Source organism: Mixophyes fleayi, chromosome 1, assembly GCF_038048845.1.
Source record: "Mixophyes fleayi isolate aMixFle1 chromosome 1, aMixFle1.hap1, whole genome shotgun sequence".
Taxonomy (NCBI): Eukaryota; Metazoa; Chordata; class Amphibia; order Anura; family Limnodynastidae; genus Mixophyes; species Mixophyes fleayi.
Window position 1 is genome coordinate 371,149,823 of NC_134402.1, and position 21,815 is coordinate 371,171,637.

A 21,815-nucleotide genomic window follows, 5' to 3' on the forward strand; every position below is an offset into this window, starting at 1 on the left:
CAGTTCTCTCTACATCTGCAGGATTCATACTGTCACGGTCGTCTGTATTTCTTGATCCGATTCGGGACCCTTGGGACTAGCTGGAGCAGGAGTGAAACAGAACTTAGCAGCCTGGATGATCTTCTTGCTCATGTTCTTGCTGATTGTAGAATATAGCAGGGGAATGAGCAGTCTGGAAATGTAGACAGGAACAGTGCACTAGTAATGCAGACAAGAACAGTGCACTAGTAATGCAGACAGGAACACTGCACTTGTAATGCAGTCAGGAACACTGCACTTGTAATGCAGTCAGGAACACTGCACTTAGGAGTGCAGACAGGATTACTGCACTTGTGTTAGGAACCCCTCCAGCCGGCACAACACAACCCGGAGTCTACTCTGCCAGTCAGGTGTTCACTGGAGCCCCTGATGGTGGGGACAGACTGGGCTGCAGACTGACAGAGGGTCGTGAAGTGTGTACCGGCTGGGGAGAACCCAGGCAAGAAGAGTCAGGTCCACGCAGAGGTCAAAGGCCGGCAGCAGGTAACAGTAATGATGAACAAGCTGAGGTCAGAGGTCACAGGCAAAGTAGCAGAACGGGTAAACAAGCCAAGGATCAGGGTCACAGGAAACACAAGCGAAGTCCAATACGAAGCCAAGAGTCATACACGGGAAGTCAAACGTAGATACAGGGATACAGGAACTGGAACAAGCAGGTCAGCAGACTGGAGCACAGAAGCTATAACCGGCAATGAGGCAGCAGACCTCATTTCCTTAAATACAACCCACAACCAATCAGAACCTGCCCCTAGACAAGGCCACACTTGTAGGCTAATTGCCAGCACCTAGCAAGACCAATCAGGGCTTAGCCCTGAAATCCACACCTGCAGGCTAATGCCTGCTAATTCAGCCACAGGCTAAATCTGCCTGATTGTCCCTAGAGCGCATGCGCGCCTGGCTGCCAGGACACGGCGCTGAGGAAGCGTCCGACCGTTGCCTTGGCAACGGTCGGGAGTTGGAAGGAAATGACGTCCCGGTCGTCATGGTGACGGCCGGGACGTTGGGACCGACAGGAAGCGAGCCGCGGCGGCTGTGAGTACCGCCGCGGCTCGTGACAACTTGTAATGCAGTCAGGAATACTGCACTTGTAATGCAGTCAGGAACACTGCACTTAGGAATGCAGACAGGAACACTGGAGCCAAGAACTATCCTCTGGAGAGAAGTGTGTTGTTCTAGCAATGAACAGATCACAGCAGCAGGTTTAAATAGGGTGTCCCAAACAACTATTGGCTGATCAGTTCATGTGATTACAGCTGCAGAATCTGGTTGGTCTGGAATGATCACCTGACTGCATCCAAGATGGCCGCGCCCATGCAGCAGAACAAACAGTATGTGTTTGTTTACAAACAGAGGTGTGGAGGATGGGAATGCTGCAGACGACCAGAAGGGACCCAGGTAGCCGTGATATGACAGCGGCGGATGAGGTAAGTGCGGCTAAGATCCCGATTTGTGACAGTACCCCCTCCCTTATGAGTGGCCACTGGACACTTAGATTGGGGTTTAGTTGGAAACTTGCGGTGAAATTTTTTGATGAGAGAAGGAGCATGGACATCAGAAGCTTTGATCCAGGCTCTCTCTTCTGGACCATAGCCCTTCCAGTCCACTAGAAATTGTAAGGTCTTATGTCGAAACCGAGAGTCCAAGATCTCTTTAATTTCATATTCATCACCATGTTCAGTCTGCACTTCAGGAGAAACCAGTTTGGGTGTATAAAACCGATTTAGCACCAGTGGTTTTAAGAGAGAAATATGGAAGGAGTTGGGTACCTTGAGGTAAGATGGTAAATGTAATTTGTAGGACACTGGATTGATGACCCGGGAGATGTTAAACAGTCCAATAAAACGAGGAGCGAATTTCATAGATGGAACTCTGAGGCGTAGATTGCGAGTAGACAGCCATACTCTGTCTCCAGGTTTCAAGCTTGGAATGGCTCGTCGCTTTTTGGCGGCCTGAATTTTGTAGCGTTGGGACGCTTTAAGTAGAGATTCCCGTACCTGGCGCCAGTGGCCTGCAAAATTCTTTAGGAAAACTTCAGAGGCAGGTACTGAGGCTGTAGGAAGTGGAGTAAACAAGGCTACCCTGGGGTGTAGGCCATAGACCGTATGAAATGGAGTGGAAGCAGAAGATTCGTGGTGATGATTATTATGAGCAAATTCTGCCCAAGGAAGCAGATCCAGTCGTCTTGAGAAGAAGATATGTACAAACGGAGAAATGTTTCTAGGTCCTGATTGACTCTTTCCGTTTGCCCGTTGGTTTGTGGATGATAGGCCGAAGAGAAGTTTAGTTTGATCTGTAGTGCTTGGCATAAGGATCTCCAGAATTTCGCCACAAACTGAACTCCTCTATCTGAGGCGATTTCTTCAGGACACCCATGCAAACAGAAGATCTTTTTTATAAATTGCTGAGCCAGTATAGGTGCTGATGGGAGGCCACGGAGAGGAACAAAATGCACCATTATAGAGAATCGGTCAACAATGACCCAGATGGTATTGAAATTATTAGAATTTGGCAAATCGGAAACAAAGTCCATAGAAATATGGGTCCAGGGGTTTGGTGGGAATAGGCAGAGGCAAAAGTTGACCAGCTGAAGATTGTCTTGAACTTTTATGTTGGGCACAGCTGCCACATGCGGAAACAAATTGCTGAACATCCTGATGAAGCATAGGCCACCAGTAGCTTCTCGATATGAAAGATTGAGTTTTGCGGATGCCCGCATGGCCGGCAAATCTGGAACAATGTGCCCATTGGAGCAATTTTTTACGCAGATTCTCAGGAACAAAAGTTTTTCCCTGGGGAGGTGTATTGTCGGGTCTACTGACTGCGATGCTGAGTGGGCTGATAATAGGCCGTGGATCCACAGTGATGGAATCTTCCTCTTTCCCCATAGAACGTGACAGAGCATCGGCCTTGCGATTTTTGGAACCGGAACGGAAGGTGACATGGATATCAAACCGAGAAAAGAATAGTGCCCATCGGGCCTGTCGTGGATTCATGCACTGTGCAGTTTTATGGTAGAGCAGATTCTTGTGATCCGTGTATATTGTGACAGGATAACGAGCTACCTCACGTAAATGCCTCCACTCTTCAAGCGCCAATTTGATGGCAAGCAGTTCTTTTTCCCCTATGGCATAATTTCGTTCAGCTGGTAAAAATTTCCTGGAGAAGAACCCGCAGGGATGCCATTGCTCATCAGCTGGTTTTTGGGAAAGAACTGCCCCTACTCCGACAGATCAGGCATCAACTTCCAAGTAGAATGGACAGGTTAAATCTGTTTGTCTGAGTATGGGAGCAGAAATAAATGCTTGTTTCAGAAGTTGAAAAGCTGTTTGGGCTTCTTCAGACCACTTGGCAGGATTAGCTCCTTTTCTGGTGAGGGCGGTGAGTGGTGCTACCACAGTAGAGTAGCCAAGAATAAATTTTCGATAATAGTTCGCGAATCCCAGAAATCGCTGTACTGCCTTTAGTGTAGATGGTTGAGACCAGTTAAGAATAGCTTGCACCTTCTCTGGGTCCATACGGAGACCAGTACCTGAGATGATATACCCCAAGAATGGAATGGATTCAACTTCGAAGGTGCATTTTTCAAGCTTGCAATACAGTTTATTCCTTCTGAGACGGCTGAGGACCTCTTTAACATGTCTGAGATGGGACTGGATATCAGAGGAGAAAACGAGGATATCGTCCAAATATACCACAATAGTATGGTACAGTAAGTCCCGAAAGATTTAATTTATGAAATTCTGAAAAACTGCTGGGGCATTGCTCAGACCGTATGGCATGACTAGATATTCGTAGTGCCCATCGCTGGTGTTAAAGGCGGTTTTCCATTCGTCGCCACTCCTAATGCGAATCAAATTGTAGGCCCCACGGAGATCCAACTTTGTGAATATTTGGGCACCTTTGACTCTGTCAAATAACTCTGTGATGAGGGGCAGAGGATACCGGTTCTTGATGGTAATGTCATTGAGACCTCGGTAATCGATGCAGGGACGTAATCCACCATCCTTTTTCTTTACAAAAAAGAACCCGGCTCTTGCTGGTGAAGAGGATGGACGAATGAAGCCCCTTTCCAAGTTCTCTTTTATATATTCAGACATAGATTTTGTCTCAGGGATAGAAAGAGGGTAGACTCTGCCATGCGGTGGGGTTTTACCTGGAACAAGATCAATGGGACAGTCCCAATCCCGATGAGGTGGTAGAGTTTCAGCGGCCTGCTTACTGAAAACGTCTGTGAACTCTTGGTAGGCAGAAAGAACTGTCAAAACTTCTTTATCAGAGGTGGAGCAATGTGGAAGAACACGTTGTAAACAGGACCCGAAACAAGTTGGAGCCCACGCCAAGATTTGTGGAGTCGACCAGTCGATATGGGGGTTATGCAATTGAAGCCATGGAAACCCGAGAACCACAGGACTAGTGGCTTCTGGGATGACCAAAAAGGTAAGAGATTCAGAATGCAGAACTCCTATTTGGAGCGTCACTGGAGAAATCTGATGCGTAATGGTACCACCTGGAATACGGCTACCATCAACCGCAGAGAGAAAGATGGTCACTGGAATTTTCACTAGTGGAATGGCTAGTTCAGCAGCTAATTTGGCAGACATGAAATTCCCAGCTGCTTCTGAATCCAGCAGGGCTGAAATGTATTGGGAGCCTTGAGCGTGTTTCAGGGTGACTGGGATAATACAGTCCTTGCCTTGTGGGGAGCGAAGGGCCACTCCTAGGCTCACCTCCTCATAGTCAGCTAGGAGGGTATGTTTACCCGGTTTGCGAGGACAATAATGTAGCAGATGTCCGGAACTGGCACAGTATAAGCAAAGTTTCTCTCTAACTCGCCGTTGTCGCTCGGTGGGTGAAAGACGTGCTTTGCCTAGTTGCATGGGTCCTTCAGGGAAAGGAGACAATGCACGGACCCGTTGAATAGGGAGGAACTTGGAGTGTTTCAGCCTCCTCTTTTCTAGAGCTCTCTCTCTGAACCGAAGATCAACCCGATTGCAGATGGTAATCAATTGGTCTAGCGTTGTAGGTAAATCCCGAGATACTAATACATCTGTAATGTGGTCAGACAGGCCCTGCCAGAAGACTGCAACAAGAGCATCGTTATTCCAAGACAGCTCAGAGGAAAGTGTTTGAAATTGAACGGCATATTGGCCCACAGACTGCTGCCCTTGCCGAAGCCGCAGAATATCTAAAGCGGCTGACGCTGTTCTTCCAGGCTCGTCGAATATTCTGCGGAAGGTAGACAGGAGGCTATCAATATCAGATAAAATTGGGTCCGATTTTTCCCAGAGCGGTGATGCCCATGCCAGAGCTTGCCCTGATAGTAGCGAAACAATATAAGCAGTTTTGGTACGTGCAGTAGGGAAATTCCCGGGTTGTAATTCAAAGTGTATACTACACTGGTTGAGAAACCCGCGGCGATTCTTCGGATCACCGTCGTATTTAGCTGGCGTGGGAAGATGGAGTCCAGATGAAGTAGGTAGTGAAGCAGTTCTTACAGGCTCGGGCGGAGTATGGGATGGTTGACTGAGAAATACCTGCAATGTATCCATAGGTGTAGAAACATCCTGCAGCAATCTCAAAATTTGCCCTTGGTTAGTTTCTTGTCTCTCAATGCGTTCAGCTAATATTTGGACAGAGTCCTCCCTCGGGGTATGTTCCCCTAGCGGATCCATTGGGCCAGAACAAACTGTCATGGTCGTCTGTATTTCTTCGATTCGGGACCCTTGGGACTAGCTGGAGCAGGAGTGAAACAGAACTTAGCAGCCTGGATGATCTTCTTGCTCATGTTCTTGCTGATTGTAGAATATAGCAGGGGAATGAGCAGTCTGGAAATGTAGACAGGAACAGTGCACTAGTAATGCAGACAGGAACAGTGCACTAGTAATGCAGACAGGAACACTGCACTTGTAATGCAGTCAGGAACACTGCACTTGTAATGCAGTCAGGAACACTGCACTTGTAATGCAGTCAGGAACACTGCACTTGTAATGCGTCAGGAACACTGCACTTAGGAATGCAGACAGGAACACTGGAGCCAAGAACTATCCTCTGGAGAGAAGTGTGTTGTTCTGGCAATGAACAGATCACAGCAGCAGGTTTAAATAGGGTGTCCCAAACAACTATTGGCTGATCAGTTCATGTGATCACAGCTGCAGAATCTGGTTGGTCTGGAATGATCACCTGACTGCATCCAAGATGGCCGCACCCATGCAGCAGAACAAACAGTATGTGTTTGTTTACAAACAGAGGTGTGGAGGATGGGAATGCTGCAGACGACCAGAAGGGACCCAGGTAGCCGTGATATGACAGCGGCGGATGAGGTAAGTGCGGCTAAGATCCCGATTTGTGACACATACACCTTATATGCCTGCATATGCATGGTTGTCTTTTCAAAGATAGGCAAAAATCCCAAGCGCTGTCTATTTGTTCAAGTTTTTCCTATTGGAGTGGGGTGCTGCCCTAAGGGGTCTAAATGCTCTCTCTCACATTGATAGGTAATACATAATATAGGGTTATTCCCTGGCGCTCCACCACTTAGAAAAAAGAAGAATTAACACATATCGGGTGAATCTGTTATTTATTTCTATGGTATGCATACATGTGTAGCTCTGGTCAGAGTGTGTATATACACTATGTTCTGATGTGGCCTGTTTAAAGTCTCTAGTGCATGTTGCTGCAGTTAAAACATTCCTAATCATCGAATGATGTAGTCTTCATAAAATCATATTTTACATTCGCTATCCATCAGTAATCAGTCCAGAGTTCGGTTTCCATCACTAAATGTATATAATTGGATAGACTTACGATTGATGGTTTGAATCCAGTGAGTCCTTGTTGTTTTGTTCCGATACCGGCAGCGAGAGCTCTGGCTGTACTTTCCCATGCAAAGGGAACTCCGTTGGCGCATGCGCGTGTTGTTGTGCTCGGTCCGGCGGGGAACTCAGATGTATATTGATAGTTCCGCTTCAATGATAGAAATAGTCTGTTCCTAATTGTGCGGCCTCACATGAGTCCTTCCTTACTTTGAATGGAATTGTCAGTTTCAAAGATGTTGTAGCCAACGCGTTTCCCCCATATAATGAGGCTTCCTCAGGGATAATTATGAATGAGTGTTCATGTAGATTTTCATATATATATATATATATATATACTCCTCCTCCTACCATCCCATTGGCTACATTCATTAACTCCTCGTGGGGTGGTTGTTTTTTGTTCTCCTGTTAGATGTCTATATCATATCATTTATCCGTGGATATGGTGAAATAGATCTCTCAGGTTCAACTGTTAGGTTTTTCCATGCATTTTACGCAAGTATGAGAACTCCCATACTGAGAGTGGAATCAGAAGTGAAACTTGATGTAGTTTGTAGCTTCATCGATGTAATTATAAGTCTTCACGTTCCACATAGGAGACTGGAGTTTATTTTTAAAAAATATTGTTGTGCAGATAAAATATTTACTTTTTCGATTCAAGAGTGTATAAATCATTTTTTTATTTATTTAAAAAATTTCCTAAGTCAAAATCTAGGTTGAGGCCATTTGGTGCTAAGGATCCTAAATCATAGATCCATTTTGCCTCTTCTCTAGAAATTTTTGCCACGAAGTCTCCGCCTCTCCAGTTTTGTTTCACCTTTTTGATGCCCAAAAATCTGAGGGCTGTCATGTCACTTTTATGATGTTGCAAGAAGTGTGCAGACACACTATGACTCTCCACCTTATTTTTGATGTTCCTGCAGTGCTCTGCCAGTCTCACTTTCAAACTTCTAGTGGTTCTCCCTACGTATTGTTTGTTACAAGGACACTGTAGGAGATAGATGACGCCCACAGTGTCACATGTAATCTTTTCTTTCATGGCAAAAATTTCTAGAGAAGAGGCAAAATGGATCTATGATTTAGGATCCTTAGCACCAAATGGCCTCAACCTAGATTTTGACTTAGGAAGTTTTTTAAATAAATAAAAAAAATGATTTATACACTCTTGAATCGAAAAAGTAAATATTTTATCTGCACAACAATATTTTTTAAAAATAAACTCGTCTCCTATGTGAAACGTGAAGACTTATAATTACATCGATGAAGCTACAAACTACATCAAGTTTCACTTCTGATTCCACTCTCAGTATGGGAGTTCTCATACTTGCGTAAAATGCATGGAAATCCACGGATAAATGATATGATATAGACATCTAACAGGAGAACAAAAAACAACCACCCCACGAGGAGTTAATGAATGTAGCCAATGGGATGGTAGGAGGAGGAGTATATATATATATATGAAAATCTACATGAACACTCATTCATAATTATCCCTGAGGAAGCCTCATTATATGAGGAAAAACACGTTGCCTACAACATCTTTGAAACTGACAATTCCATTCAAAATAAGGAAGGACTCATGTGAGACCGCACAATTAGGAACAGACTATTTCCAACATTGAAGCGGAACTATCAATATACATCTGAGTTCCCCACCGGACCGAGCACAACAACACGCGCATACGCCAACGGAGTTCCCTTTGCATGGGAAAGTACAGCCAGAGCTCTCGCTGCCGGTATCGGAACAAAACAACAAGGACTCACTGGATTCAAACCATCAATCGAAAGTCTATCCATTTATCTACATTTAGTGATGGAAACCGAACTCTGGACTGATTACTGATGGATAGCGAATGTAAAATATGATTTTATGAAGACTACATCATTCGATGATTAGGAATGTTTTAACTGCAGCAACGTGCACTAGAGACTTTAAACAGGCCACATCAGAACATAGTGTATATACACACTCTGGCCAGAGCTACACATGTATGCATACCATAGAAATAAATGACAGATTCACCCGATATGTGTTAGTTCTTCTTTTTTCTAAGTGGTGGAGCGCCAGGGAATAACCTTATATTATGGTTGTCTTTTCAATGCATTATTATTGTACTATTGCACTCCCCTTTTTTAAAATTTATTAATATATAGGTGGTTGAACTTTTTTGTAATGGGTCATATTGGAGCAGCAATGTTTGAATTTGAACTTTGTTCACATTTTTGGAACTTTATATAATTTTCCTCTGTGGAAGTAATTCATGCACTTATTAGATGATTTTCTCAGCACCAATTTAGTAAAGTAAAAAGAAAGGTGGCTCCTGTCACTGTGCTTTGAGAAGGAAAAAAAATTACAAATACAAGAATTCCTTTCCATTTTAACACACTGCCCCCTAAGCAAATCCTTAGATGTAGGGATGATACATCAGCTATAATTCACAAGCATCTTAATTACAGTAATTCCCTTTTTTCTGCAGTGATGAATCCAAGATCACTTTCAATTCGTACAGCATGTTACATATATTATTTTTTAAGGACCATGGAAAAATCAAGAATTATCTGTGGATAATTAAAGTAGCATTAATATTATTATTATTAATTTTTATTTATAGGGCGCCACTAGGTGTCCGTAGCGCCGTACAGGGACAAACAAAATTACAATACGAGGTGAGACAGCACAGTACAGTAAACAATAATCACAGTAACTCAGTGAGCTCAAAGCACAGCTAGAGGGGCGGAGGAGGGGAGAGGGGAAGGTCCGCCAACGACGGAGTCCAAGAGGGAAGGCACGGATGACAGGGAGACCCCCAGGGGGAGAGGAGGGAGCGAGAGGGGACACGGGAAAGAGGGTCCTCAAGGAAGAGGGCTAAGTAGCTGGAGAGCAGAGTTAACAGTGGTGAAGACAGGAGGAGAGAATACCCTGCTCAAAGGAGCGTACAATCTAATTTATCTAGCATAAATTGTTTCAATAAAGGCTCGAAATCAATGGCAGAACTACTACTACTGCAGGGGGTGTGACCGCTATAAGGACTGTATGTGAGAGTAGATGGGCAATGCCAAAATGCCAACCCCTCTGAGACCCTCATAATGCACTCTAAAGAGTGGCCAGTTCGGACTTTACTATTTCTATGCCCAACCCGCGCATACTGATCTGCTCTCTTTGCCCGAATTTTGCTATGGGACCATGCGATCCATTGTTGTTCCCATCGTTAGAATAATTCAATGGTAATAAAATTTATGTGGACAGAAACTCAAAGTATTGTGTGTAAAATCATCGTATGATGGAAGTCTGATCACTTACCAGACATCAGCATTTTGGAAGAGTTATTGCTACCATCGCTTATCACTATCTATTAGGAACATGCTAAGATTTTGTTACATCAATGTATGTTTTGAATTTATGTAATTTATCTTTATTATGTAAGTATTTTATTTGTTATTTTTTGTAAAGCACTTTCCACTTTGATAATATGAACCCCCACTATACTATGTTACTAAGTGTACAGTATACATGTATGCACAGTATATATTAGAGATGTGCACTGACTCCTGTGTTTTAGTTTTTTATTTGGTTTTGGTTTTATTACAGGTTTCACCCCAAAATTATGAAAGGGTTGGGTTTTGATTTTGGACCTGGATTTCTGGATTGTGGAAAATTTGTAAAATTATGTGATTTTCAGCTGTTTTTGATCCTATATCGCTATTGATAGTCAGTCATTAACAGTCATTTACAGTCTATTTCTAATGATCTCTTCAAACCTGCACACATTTTCACAAATTTAGACCAAAATATTGCTGTTGACCCTCTCCAATGTATTGCTGCTGACCCTCTCAAATGTGTCACAAGAGCTGCCCATCAGTTACCTACTTGATGTATCTATTTTTTTAAAATGAAAATATAATTGATGTAGACATCTTTGATGAAGATAAGGATGAGGGTGATGATTACATTGTCATTTATCCCTATTGAGGAAGATGACCAGTGACCACTGTTATCCAAATGCCCATGATTCATTTGTTAACATTCCTATCTATTTTCCAGTACAACAACCAGATTGTTGGCTTTTGGCGGGAGCCCAAATATTTAAGCTTGCCCTGAGAAATCTTTCTGTCCAGAATCTGATCTATCTTGAATTCCTCATCATGCGTAGCAGGGAGAGGTGCAAGAGGTACCCTGATAGATGACAATCGATTAATGATGAGGGGTTTAATTAAGGACACGTGAAAGGTGTTGGGGATCCGGAGAGAAGCATTCAATTTCAACTTCACTGAAGCAGGATTGATGACCCGGAATATTCATGCATGGCACTCTGAGTTGAATACTCTTTGTGGCCAATCACACTTTATTGCCGACTTTCAATGGAGGAATTGCCCAACGTATCTTGTTGGCAAAATGTTTCTAACGAGAGGAGAATCTCCTGAGACTTTTGAGAGTTTGAGCCGAGATGGAGACAAAGTTCTGATAAGTGCTATCAACAGCGGGCATCTTATGAAAACCTAGGGAGGTTTGGGTGGTGCCCATAAGTAATAAAAAATGGTGTAGATGAGGTAGATTCATGGTACAGGTTACTGTGTGCAAATTCCGCCCAGGGCAGGAGATCAAACCAGTTGTTTTGAGAGGCCAAAGTATAAATTCAAATAAATGTCTCCAGTTCTTGATTTATCCTCTCTGTTTGCCCATTAGATTGGGTGATAGGCCGATGAGAAGTTGAGTTGGATATGAAGAAGTTTGCACAAGGATCTCCAGAATCTGGACGTAAATTGAACCTCTCAGTCTGAAACAATCTCCATGGGAAACCCGTGTAGCCGAAAAATCTCCTTCACGAACAATTGGGCCAGCTGAGCGGCTGAAGGTAGGGCCCGAAGGGGTACAAAGTGAGCTACTTTTGAAAAATGGTCAACGACCACCAAAACAGTGTTAAAACTTTTACTTGAAGGGAGATCCATGATAAAATCCATGGAGATGAATAGTCATGGTTTGGTTGGAAGAGGCAATGGAACTAGTGGACCAGCTGGCTTTAATTGAGGTGTCTTGTGTTGAGCACAGAGATTACATGCTGACACAAACTGTTTGGTATCGGTGTGAAGAGTGGGCCACCAATAACTTCTGGAGATGAGCTCAGTCGTTCTATGGATTCCAGCATGACCAGAAAAATGTGAAGCGTGGTAGCATTAAAGTAACTTCCTCCGGAGAGCTTGAGGCACAAAGGTTTTGCCAGGCGTTTGCATGGGAGAGGAGAATACAGATGTGGCCATCAGATAGTTGGGATCCAAGATAGGACGAGACAGGGGCTCGTCTGATTCTAGTTCATGGGGAAAAGCCCGAGAGAGGACGTCAGCCTTCTTATATTGAGAGCCTGGCCTGAAAGTGATGTGCAGGTTGAAGAGGGAGAAAAAGAGGGACCAGCATGCCTGGCGAGGATTTAAGCATGGGCTGTTTGAAGGTAAAGCCGATTCTGGTGATCAGTGGTAATGTCAAAAGGAAACTGTGATCTTTCCAGAAGGTACCTCCATTCTGACAGAGCTAATTTCATGGCCTAGAGCTCCTTTTCTCCTATAGTATAATTTTTCTCCGCTGGTAAAAATTTTTGAGAAAAGAAGGCACAGGGAAAGGACTTCTTCTCCAGCGAGAAACACTGTGAGAGTACCGCTCCTACACCCACGGTAGAGGCATCAACTTCAACAAGGAAAGGTAGAGAGATTAGGCTGTCTGAGGATAGGGGCTGAAGAGAAAGATTCCATAAGAATATTAAAGGCCTCGATATCTTCTTGAGGCCAAGTTTTGGTCTCTGCTTCCTTCTGAGTAAGTGCCATGATAGGGGCCACCAGGGTAGAATAGTCTTATATAAATTGACGGTAATAGTAGGCAAACCCTAGAAATCATTGTATTGCTTGGAGGCCGGTGGGAAGAGGACACTCCAGAATGGCACGAACCTTATCTGGATCCATTTGTAAGCCAGAGTCTGACACGATGTATCCCAGGAAGGACATTTGAGCCGTCTCAAAAGAATATTTCTCGAGTTTGCAAAACAGTTGGTTTCTTCGCAAACGGGTAAGTACCGCAGCAAATCGACAATGAGTAGATATAGCTTAAGAAAAATCAGAATATTTACTAGGTATACAACGACACAAGAATAAAGCAGATCTTTGAAGATCTCATTGACAAAGCTCTGAAATACTTCTGGGGCATTACACAGTCCGAAAGGCATCACCAGGTATTCATAGTGGCCTTCTCAGGTGTTGAAAGCTGTCTTCCATTCGTCCCCTTCACGAATACCAATCAAAATGTAGGCCCCTCAGAGATCTAACTTGGTAAAAATCTGCGCACCTTTCATGCGGTCAAAAAGTTCTGTCACAAGGGGAATAGGATATCGATTCTTGACTGTGATGAAATTGAAGCCTCTATATTCAATACATGGACGTATATACCCGTCTTTTTTTTATTAAGAAGAATCCTGCACCTGCTGGTGAAACTGAAGGGTGAATAAAGCCACACTGGAGATTCTCCTTGACGTAGTCAGCCATTGCTTGGGTCTCTGGTACAGCTAATGGGTACACTCGACCTCTGAGGGTGTTTTACCCGGTTGGAGATCGATAGGGCAATCCCAGAAACGATGAAGTGGCAAAGTCTCAGAGCGGGCTTTATAGAAGACATCGGAGTAAGGTGCGGAATGAGGAGGCAGGAGTGTTCCAGAATCAGCAGGATGGGTTGATGTGCCTTGCAAGGGTTTGACGTGGATAAGACAGTGGGAATGGCAGGAGGAGCCCCAAGCCAAAATATGAGAGGAAGTCCAATCGATATGAGGAGAGTGCCGTTAGAGCCAGGGGAGGCCCAGAATAATTGGACTAGTAACCTGGGAGAGAATAAAGAGAGATTGTCTCAAAATGCAGAGCACCTACTTGGAGAGTAATAGGTTTGGTCTGGTGAAGAATAGTCCCATTGACAATACGACTGCCAACAAAAGCTGTAATAGTAATGGGCCGAGGTAGAAGTTCAGTAGGTAGTAAAAGTTGTTTAACTAGTGTGGCGGAAATGAATTTCCCTGCTGCTCCACAATCCAAAAGGGAAGAAGCCTTCCATGGCTGATTGGGTCATTGATATTACAGCCACCTGGCTGATTTTGGCAGCTTGGCACCCTGTGTACTCATTGGCCCCCAGTACTATTTAAGGCAGTGAGGACTGAGCCTCACTGCCGGTTATAGCGTTCTGATATCCAGTTTGCTTACCTGCTCCTGTGCTGTGTTTGGTGAATACCTTTGGATTGCTTTCTGTGTATGACCTCAGCCTGTTACCTGGACTCTGAACCATCACTAGTTGCCCTGACCTTCTGCCTGTTACTTGGACTCTGAACCATCGCTAGTTGCCCTGACCTTCTGCCTGTTACTTGGACTCTAAACCATCGCTAGTTGCCCTGACCTTCTGCTTGTTACTTGGACTCTGAACCATCGCTAGTTGCCCTGACCTTCTGCCTGTACCTGGACTTGAACCATTGTTTGTTGCCCTGCCCTTCTTCCTGTTACCGGATTTGCATCATTGCCTGTGGCCCTAACCCTGCTTGTATCTGACGTCTCTGCCTGTGCTCTGTTAGGCCAGTCAGACATTACCATCTCTGTTCCAGTCCGCAGACCTCTGGCTTGTCCCTACTCCGTGTATTTCCTCCCATTTCTGAGTGCTGCTGTGTGACCATAAACTTATACTACACTGAATATAAGACCTAGGGGCATCTGAGTACCTGTGAGCATAACCAGTCTCTACGGTAGAGGCGGCTGCTATAGGGGAAGACCTCTTACACTAGTTCTACAAGTTTATGACGCACTTTTAGCCACAACACTCCTATAGTATAATTTTTCTCCGCTGGTATAAATTTTCGAGAAAAGAAGGCACAGAGATGGGACTTCTTCTCCGGTGGGAAACACTGTGAGAGTACCGCTCCTGCACCCACGGTAGAGGCATCAACTTCAACAAGGAAAGATAGAGAGAGATTAGGCTGTCTGAGGATAGGGGCTGAAGAGAAAGATTCCTTAAGAATATTAAAGGCCTCAATATCTTCTTGCAGACAAATTTTGGTCTCTGCTCCCTTCCGAGCAAGTGCCACGATAGGGGCAAATAAAGCCACGCTGGAGATTCTCCTTGATGTAGTCAGCCATTGCTTGGGTCTCTGGTATAGCTAGTGGGTACACCCGACTTCTGGGAGGTGTTTTACCCGGTTGGAGATCGATAGGGCAATCCCATACACGATGAGGAGTCAAAGTCTCAGAGCGGGTTTCATCGAAGACATCAGAAAAATGTGCAAGATGAGGAGACAGTAGTGTTCCAGAATCAGCAGGATGTGTTGATGTGCCTTGTAAGGGTTTGACGTGGATAAGACAGCGGTAATGGCAGGAGGAGCCCCAAGCCAAGATATGAGAGGAAGTCCAAGTGATATGAGGAGAGTGTCATTGGAGCCAGGTGAGGCCCAGAATAATTGGACTGGTAACCCGGAAGAGAATAAGGAGAGATATCGTCTGAAAATGCAGAGCACCTACTTGGAGAGTAATAGGTTTGGTCTGGTGTAGAATAGTCCCGTTGGCAATTCGATTGCCATCAAAAGATTTAATAGTATTGGGCCGAGGTAGAAGTTCAATAGCTAGTAAAAGTTGTTTAACTAGTGTGGCGGAAATGAATTTCCCTGCTGCTCCAGAATCCAAAAGGGAAGAACAGTCAAACGGGGTGGAAGGCCCATGGATAGTAACCGGGGTGGAGAATGCAGAAGCCTTAAGAGAATTTGGAGAGGGTTTTGAGGACCTTAGCCTGATCTCCCCTGAGCATGTTAGGGCCTGGCATTTAGGGCAAGAGGCTAAGAGGTGTCCAGACTCGCCACAGTAGATGCAGAGGTTATTGGATATTCTTCTCTGTCTCTCATCAGGCGACAATCTGGAACCGCCCAGTTGCCAAGGTTCTTCAGGAGGCTATTTATAGTATTAGGGGTTTCCCACGCTGTCGTGGGAAAATCCCCATATGCTATAAATAGACCTCGCGCAAGAGCTAAGCACATTGCCAATCAGAGTTCTAAAGTGTAGAATTTGTTTGCGGTGTCTGTCATCTTTTTTTTATTTTTGTAAACAAGTATGTTCCGGATTGGATATTATAAATATGGGGCCCTTCTGGCTGGAGATAAGAAGACTTCAATCAACAAGGGGGCCCTCCTAGCCAGAAAAAATTAAGCATTTTTCAAGCATTAATTTTGGACATTTGCAAGCAGGACTTTTGGATAAAAAACTGTTTTGGACATGGTCAAGCAGGACTTTGGATACAAATTTAATTGGGACTTGGTTTACATTCATTTTAGGATTAAAAGCTGCTGACGACAGAGGAAAACATCACTGGTGAGTATTTTGGGGATTTATTATTTGTAATAAAATTATGTGGTATAAATGAGGGTGTTTAGTGTCTTAATTTGGGTTTTATTAAAACTATGCTCGAAAGGGGGGACCCCACGCTTTTTTGTGTGGAACTTTTATCTGTTTTTAAACATTTGACAGCTGCCGGGACCTCCGGCTGTATAGGCAGACAGTGTAATAGTGATGTGTTTACTAAACACGCAGAAAACACAGAAGAGTTAGCTAAAGACGGGAGTGTTTGACATTGCAGCAAAGCGCCAGAGACGACGAGCGATTTTTAAGATCAGAGTAAAAATCGCAGTTTAATATATCTGGCAACTTGAGAACTGAAATAGCGGGTTGTCACCCGCGATTTACCACAATTGTAAAACGCTGAAAAAATTGGATCTTGATATATTTACCCCCAGGTGTGTGAATGCTCAGTTCAGACCAGCAAATGAATGGAGGGAAACAGGTGAGAACAATGACCATAATGCAGATTTAGCTGGTGCAATATGTGACACTAGATTAAATTTATTTAAACTGAAAAATGTTTCCAAGACATACTTACAAAAATTAATAGCAATACATACAATATATTGCACAAATAAGTTTCAGTAAAATAAAATAGGAAATAAAATCAGAGTCACTACTTACTAGTTAAGACCTGGGGGTAAATGTATCAAGGTCTGATTTTTTCAGCGTTTTTAAAATCGCTGCAAATCACGGGTGATAACCCACGATTTTAGTCCCAAAGTCGCCAGATGTATTAAACTTTGATTTTTACTCTGATCTTAAAAATCGCTGGTCATCTCTGATGATTTTATGAAATGTCAAACACTCACGTGTTTAGCAAACTCTCCTGTGTTGTCCTCATCTAGTTGCGAAATTAGTAAACATATCACTGTTACACTGCCCTGTCTACAGAGCTGGAGGTCCGGCAGCTGTCAAATGTTGAAAAATAGATAAAAGTTTTAAAAAAAAATAAAGCTTGGGGTCCCCCCCCTAGCCACTATTAATCCTAGTGCTGCCAGCCTACTGCTGGTTAAGTGAAAATCAGGGAAAAAATTTGCATAGGGTTTACACATAACCAGCCAGGGCCAGACTGGCCATCTGGCACTTCTGGCAAATGCCAGAACGGCTGATAATCACCTGAGACGGCATTACGTGACAAGTGCCATCCCATTGTGTGATTACTTGCATAGGCGGCAGTTCACTGACTCTCCGTCCGCCAATCAGTGAGCAGGAAGGAGATGCTGCTGCTCGCATATAACAAGGTAAGTGTCTGTGTGGTTATTGTGTGTCTGTGTGGCTCTTGTGTGCCTGTGTGGGCACAGGCACACAATAGCAGCACAGTGGCGGGGCAGCACAGTACCCTAGTGGTTAGCACTTCTGCCTCACAGCACTGGGGTCATGAGTTCAATTACCAACCATGGCTTTATCTGTATGGAGTTTGTAAGTACTCTTTTTGTTTGTGTGGGTTTCCTCCGGGTGCTCCGGTTTCCTCCTACACTCCAAAAACATACTGGTAGGTTAATTGGCTGCTATCAAAATTGACCCTAGTCTCTCCATCTCTGTCTTTCTCCTTCTCTCTGTCTGTGTGTGTGAGTGTGTGTGTCTATATTAGGGAATTTAGACTGTAAGCTCCAATGGGGCAGAGACTGATGTGAATAAGTTCTCTGTACAGCGCTGCGGAATTAGTGGCTCTATATAAATAAATGATGATGATGATGATGATGTGTGGCTATTGTGTGGCTATACTGTGTCTGTGCGTCTATAGTGTGTGGCCCCGTGTGGCTATAGTGTGCATGTGTGTGTTTGGCCATGTTCATATAGTGTGCGTGTGTGTGTGTTTGGCCATGTTCATATAGTGTGTGTGTGTGTTTGGCCATGTTTATATAGTGTGCGTGCGCGTGTGTGCAGTATTTTAATATAATATGTGAGGGAAGGGAGGATCTTAATATAGTGTGGGAGGTAGTAATGGCGGAGTGTAGATGGGGCTAATAATTTAAGGTGAGGTGAAGGAACCTTTAATTTAATGCTAGGTGGTTTAGGGTTATCAATTGACTATGGGGCTGATTTTGGGGAGGAGGGCTATTAATTAAATGTGAATATGAATTATTTATTGCCGGGGATGGTTGTGGAAAATGGTTATATTTATTAAATTTTAATGCTATTTAATTTATTGCTGGGACTGTTCGGAGGGAGGGAAATATGTTTTGAGTAAATGGGTATACTGTTAATATAATCTTGGGGCTGGTTGGAGGTAAATAGATCTACTTATTAAATGTGAATATTGTTATTGTGGGGACTGGAGGGAGTCCTAATTATAAAACATGAGTGCTATTGTTTTAACACCAAGGTTGGTTGAAGTTTTCTAACTCTCAAGTACCCATTTGTTCTTTCAAAATAGGGCATCCAATATTCCAGGATAAAGACAAGAAGGAACTATAAAGAAACCATCTGCTACAAGTGGTGAAAGTGACCAAGACAGGTGGGAGAGAGCAGGGCAGTCTGCCAACTGTCCTGAATCTGGTGGGGCAGTCCTGAATTTGGGTGACTGTCTCACTTAGTCAGGATTTGGTCCGACTGAAAGGACATTTGGGAGGTATGCCCCGCTTCACAACTGCTTGTGAAGGCAGAGCTGTGTGCTTCTAACAGTAGTGCCTGTGTATTTATCTAAAATGATAACCATGTTACATAATAGGGGCCCTGTTGTCTTAAATACCCTGGGCCCCAAGAGCTTTAATCCACCTCTGGTTAGGGGAAGGGAACTGATAGCTGCTCCCAGTTCCTGGAGAGGACACAGACTGCAGAGCAAGCCGAGGAGCTCTAAGTCTCACAAGATTTGGTAATCTTGATAGACTAAGAGCTTCCCTGCTCACTCTACAGGAAGTTCCCACCCTGATGGATGTCAGCAGCACCAGAAGCATAGATAAGTACAGTGGGCTGGGGGTGTCATATTATGCCTGGAGGGATGGCATGATGTGGCTAGCAGGGTGATAAAGAGTGCATAAATAATATATTATTTATGCTTAATTTTATAATATATAACAGAGATTCAGTCACAGTTGAATTAGCGCACTAGCTTTGCACAAAATCAGCCATTCTGCCCCCCACCTGTGACTGTGGGTGGTAACTAAATACTTAAACAGGTTTTCAGCATTTTGTCTGTAATTAGCAAATGAAAGACTTGCCAGGTTCTAGACTCCGCCCACAAGAGGTGTTTACACTAGACAAAGAAATTAGCTTTGTTACTGCATGCTGGATTTCGGACTGATAGGTAATGTAGCTCCTAGGTGAACAGGCCTACTTAGGCCCTGACTAGTATGGAGTGTGCATGGCATGAAAGGTGAGTGTGAGCATGTTATAATGTGTTGTTGAATGGAGGACATAAGAATGAATGATTATTTGTTGTAAGTGATATGAAAGTTTAAGTGAGAATGAAAATTTGAATTGATTGGATTGATATGGACAGAGTTCTATGGACAGAGTTACATAAATGCATGCCTGGTTGGGATAAATTAAAGCATTTGTGTTTATACATAGTTAACGCTGTGCTGTAACTTGTGGAGTGCTGTACTATACATAGTCTGGATCCTGGTTGGGATAAATGATAGCATTTGTGTTTGAATTTGGATCGATTTGTTAGGCTTTGGTAATGGAGACGTTTGTGCTATGTGTAAAATATCAGGTGTTAAAATTGGCCAATGGACATTGTGCGTTTACTGCTGAATATAGAGCTATTTGTGGTGGATTGGCTAAATACTGCTTGTAATGAGTAATGGGTCTGTACTGAGTTCACATTGTTTAGTAACTGTATTTGTTTAGTAGGCCTTGTGGGCCTACAAGCATGGCAAGTCAGCCATTTTGGATGGTGACTACATTGCATAGAAAGTGATGGTTTAAGGAAGTGATCAGATTGTTAGATATGCATAGAAAGTGGGTTTATGCACCGAAAGTGTAATAGTTTGAACTGGTTGAAACGATGTGTTTGAAAATGGCCACTAGACTTTAAGTGAGGTATGTTTGTGGTCTGTATGGATTCTTCCCCTCCCCCGTCACTACACAATACATACATACACACACACACACACACACACACACACACACACACACACACACACACACACCTTTAGACAATAGTTAGTCAAAATACACACAATTACATATATATCTATATTACAGGCAATAAGTATGATATATATTGCACTAAATCTATATTGTGTGTACAATATTGTTACGCTGTTTATTGTTCTATAATATAATACAACACACTTTAAACAAATCCTATATCTTGTCGTGATTATTCTTGAAACTTGTCGATATAAAGAAATATAAAAATGATATTTCATGGGTTAATTCAGAAATACCTTTTGCGAGGAGTTGTTAACGGTATTAAATGGTCATACATATATTTGCCAGTATATTAAGGAGATTGTAACCCAAAAAGGAGAAAAGGAAAATATACTTTTACACAGGGCATGATAAATGTAATGTTTTATTATAATTTATGTATCAATGCCCCATGTTGGCCACACCCACAACACAATGTAGTCACGCCCTTTTCGGCGCCGCGTACCTTAAATGCCAGGGCTGATTTTTAGTCCCAGTCCGGCCCTGTAATCAGCACTAGGTAAACCAGCCCGGGGTGGGTGACACTATAGCAGTGGGACACGCGGCAGGGGTCCCCTTGTCATAATGACAAACCAACCCCAGGCTGTTCAGCGCTGGGCTGGATTCCCTAGGGAGTGGGGTCCACCGAAAAAATCGAGCGGGTCCCCACTGTAGGAATAACAAGCCCAGTGCTAAAAGCACTATAGCTTTTCCTACCCTCGTGGGCTGTGGGTAGTAGGGGGGGGCCCGCTCGCTTTTTTCGGCAGACCCCACTCCCTAGGGCAGGGGTAGGCAACCTTAAACACTCAAAGAGCTACTTGGACCTGTTTTCCAGAGAAAAAAAACCTCGGGAGCCACAAAACCCTTTTGACACTTGAAATGACAATACCACTGCATATTTTTTTTTTTTTACCTTTATTCTATGTATAAAAAACTATAGTGTGTTTGTCTTCCTGAGCAGCATCATGTATTTGCATTTTCTTCCCCAGCAGAGCAATTTAATTTTGTCCATTTTTATTATACAGTCCCCTCTTGTAGGTCCCTTTTTTATTATTCAGCCACAAAGAAATTATTTTTTTATTTACTATTTACTTACCTTCTCTTCTCTTATCTGATCTTCTCCTCTCTACTCCTCCATGGCGCGCTCTCTGTCAACTGAATGATGCTGACGCGACCTTAGGGTCATGTCAGCGTCATTCAGTCATTCAGCCAGCAGAAAGCTGCGGCAGGGGAGAAGCGCTCTCTCTTCTGCCGGCTCCCATTAGTTTTTTATATTTTTCAATCGCAATTAGTTTAGCAAATGGAGTGACAGAGAGGCGCTCTGTTACCCCCTTGGCAACTGATACCCGGACTCCGGAGCCGCAGCAGATGGCTGAAAGAGCCGCCCCCGCCCTAGGGAATCCAGCCCAGCACTAAACAGCCTGGGGTTGGCTTGTCATTATGGCAGGGTCCCCCTGCTATAATAACACTCACCCCTGGCTGGTT